Source organism: Otolemur garnettii, unplaced genomic scaffold (genome assembly GCF_000181295.1).
Source record: "Otolemur garnettii isolate 467f Iridium unplaced genomic scaffold, OtoGar3 scaffold00008, whole genome shotgun sequence".
Classification (NCBI taxonomy): Eukaryota; Metazoa; Chordata; class Mammalia; order Primates; family Galagidae; genus Otolemur; species Otolemur garnettii.
This window is the reverse complement of record NW_003852403.1, coordinates 13,135,130-13,137,772: the sequence shown is the minus strand read 5'-3', so window position 1 is coordinate 13,137,772 and position 2,643 is coordinate 13,135,130. Positions and strand designations below refer to the sequence as shown.

General features: G+C 38.0%; 1 protein-coding gene and 1 pseudogene across 2 annotated transcripts in view; both read right to left on the bottom strand.

Annotated features, from left to right (window-relative positions):
• Window positions 1–2,643, bottom strand: part of MICU1 (mitochondrial calcium uptake 1) — a 251,894-nt gene that overhangs the window by 11,643 nt on the left and 237,608 nt on the right. The gene's annotated exons all lie outside the window — the stretch shown is intronic.
• On the bottom strand, window positions 910–1,947 carry LOC105886382 (annotated as a pseudogene).

The following is a 2,643-nucleotide window of genomic DNA, read 5'->3' as shown; positions in this document are numbered from 1 at the left end:
TGGTTGCAGCCGTCATTGTTGTTTGGCGGTCCGGGCTGGGGCTTCGAACCTGCCACCTTAGGTGTACGCGGCTGGCGCCTTAGCCAGTTGAGCCACAGGCGCCGAGCCCGTCAAGAAAGTTTTAATTAGAATTTACAAACAATCATTGTACTGTATTTCATTCTGCAACTTGATTGCCCCTTCAACATTTTTCAGATCTGTTAATAAATGTTAATAATATCATTTGCTGCATTTGACAGATATAACAGTATTCTGCCAAGAATTTTCCATTTTGTTCCACTCCTGATTAATATCCTGGTACATATTTCCTGAGCATACATACTCACGAGCAGAATTGCTAAGCAGTTTTGAAGCTGTTACAGAATTGTGTCCCTACTTCCCAAGGTAATAACCATTTGGAATATAGCCTCCTCATGTTCCTGTTTTTAATCTCTGTGGATTTTGTTTTTGTAGATAGTTCATGGTCTAGTTTCTCCCCCTTGGAGAACAAATCATCTCCAAATCACCTGATGCTGTTTCTATCATATCACAAATCCTAATAAATGCATAGATCTTTCTGGAATCTCTTCTGCTCTGCTGAATTAATATGAGTCTTATTTTATTTGTAGTTTATCATATCATCTATGTTTGTCTTCCTTTTCAATACTTACAACTTATTTTTCTTATTACACTGGTAAAGATCTCCAATCTAAGGTGACAGCAATGGCTAATGGTTATGTTTCATGTCCATTTTAGTAGAAATATGCCTAAAGTTTCAGTATTACCTTTGCTATAGTTTTTTTTTTGTACGCTTTTTATCATATAAATGTCTTTCTCTTTGGTATGAATTCTCTTTGGTAAATTTTTAATATTTGTTAGTTTACCTCATTCATGATGCTTTCGCTTCAGAGTGATTCTCTCTGATTCACTATGAGTTGTAAATTCCTGATGAAAACTTCGCCATTTTCAAGGTATTCACATGGCTTTTAATGAATATGGATTTTCTGGTGTCTAATGTGGTGTGACTTCTGGCTAAAAGCTTTCCCACATTCACTACATTGATAAGGCTTCTTACCTGTGTGTATTCTCAAATGCAGAGCAAGGGCTGCAAATTGAGAGAAAGCTTTCTCACATCCATTGCACCCATAGGGTTTCTCACCTGCATGGCTTCTCACATGAACAGTAAGAGATGAACTCCAAGAGAAGGCTTTTCTTTTTTTATTGAAGTTTTTGGCCAGGGCTGGGTTTGAACCCTCCACCTCCAGTATATGGGGCTGGTGCCCTGCTCCTTAAGCCACAGCCCTGAGAGAAGGCTTTTCCACACACGTTGCATTCACAAGGTTTATCTCCAGAATGAATTCTCACATGTACAATAAGCGATGTTCTTTGAGAGAAGGCCTTTCCACATTCATTACATTCATAAGGTTTCTCTCCAGTGTGAATGTTTTGATGTTTTATGAGGTACTAATTCTGGCCAAAAGCTGTTCCACATTCACTACATTTAAAGGGTTTCTCCCCAGTATGGATTTTCTCATGCTCAGTAAGGTCTGATTTGCCACTAAAGGTTTTTCCACACTCCTTACACACAAAGGGCTTCTCTCCTGTGTGAGTTCTCTGGTGTCAGATGAGATCTGACTTCTGAATGAAGCTTTCCCACAATCTTTACACTCAAAAGTTTCTCTCCAGTGTGAATTTTCTGACAGGTAAGGAGGTTTTCCTTCTGGCTGAAAGATTTTCCACCTTCATTACATTCAAAAAGCTTCTCTCCAGTATGGGTGTTCTGATGTTTAATGACATACTGCTTTTGGCTAAAGGGTTTTTCACATTCATTGCATTCAAAGGGTTTCTCTCTAGTATGAAAATGCTCATGCTCAGTGAGATTGATTTGTGGCTGAAGACTTTCCCACATACCTTGCAAGCAAATGGGTTTTCTCCACTATAAATTCTCTGCTGACTGAGTTGTGACATCTGAATAGAAGCTTGCCCACATTCACAAGGTTTCTTTCCAGTATAAATTTTTTGATGAATGAGAATTTACTTTTGGCTGAAGATATTTCTACATTTCTTACATTTATAAGGCTTCTCTGTGCATGGCCTTCAAATGCAAAGTAAAGGATAAGATTTGAGAGAAAATGTTATCATACTCAATACATTCAAAGCTTTTTCTCCAGTATATATTTTCTAGTATTTAATGATGTATTGCTGCATTCACTGGTTTCTCTCCAGCATGAATTTTTTGCTGTTCAGTGAGATTTGTCATCTAGCCTTTAGCTAGGACAGTATTTCTCTTTAGCATGACTTCTACATTCAATGAGATGTGACACGAAAGTGTAAGTTTCCCCATACTCAATAAACTCATAAGGTTTCTCTCCAGTGTGAATTCTTTAATAAAAGAGGGTGTACAAACTTTTTAAACTGAAGGCATTTCCACACTGATTTACACTTAAAGACAATTAATACCATAAAGAATAAGCCAGAGGAATTCCAAGCTAATTAAAGTGGTAATTCTTTCCTATACAATTTTTTTCGTAATTAATTCTAAATGTCTTTTGAACTCAAAACTTCAAAAAGGTGTTGCCTCTGGGTGGTGCCTGTGGCTCAGTGGGTAGGGCACAAACCCGGCCCCAGCCAAACTGCAACAAAAAAGTAGCCAGGAGTTGTGGC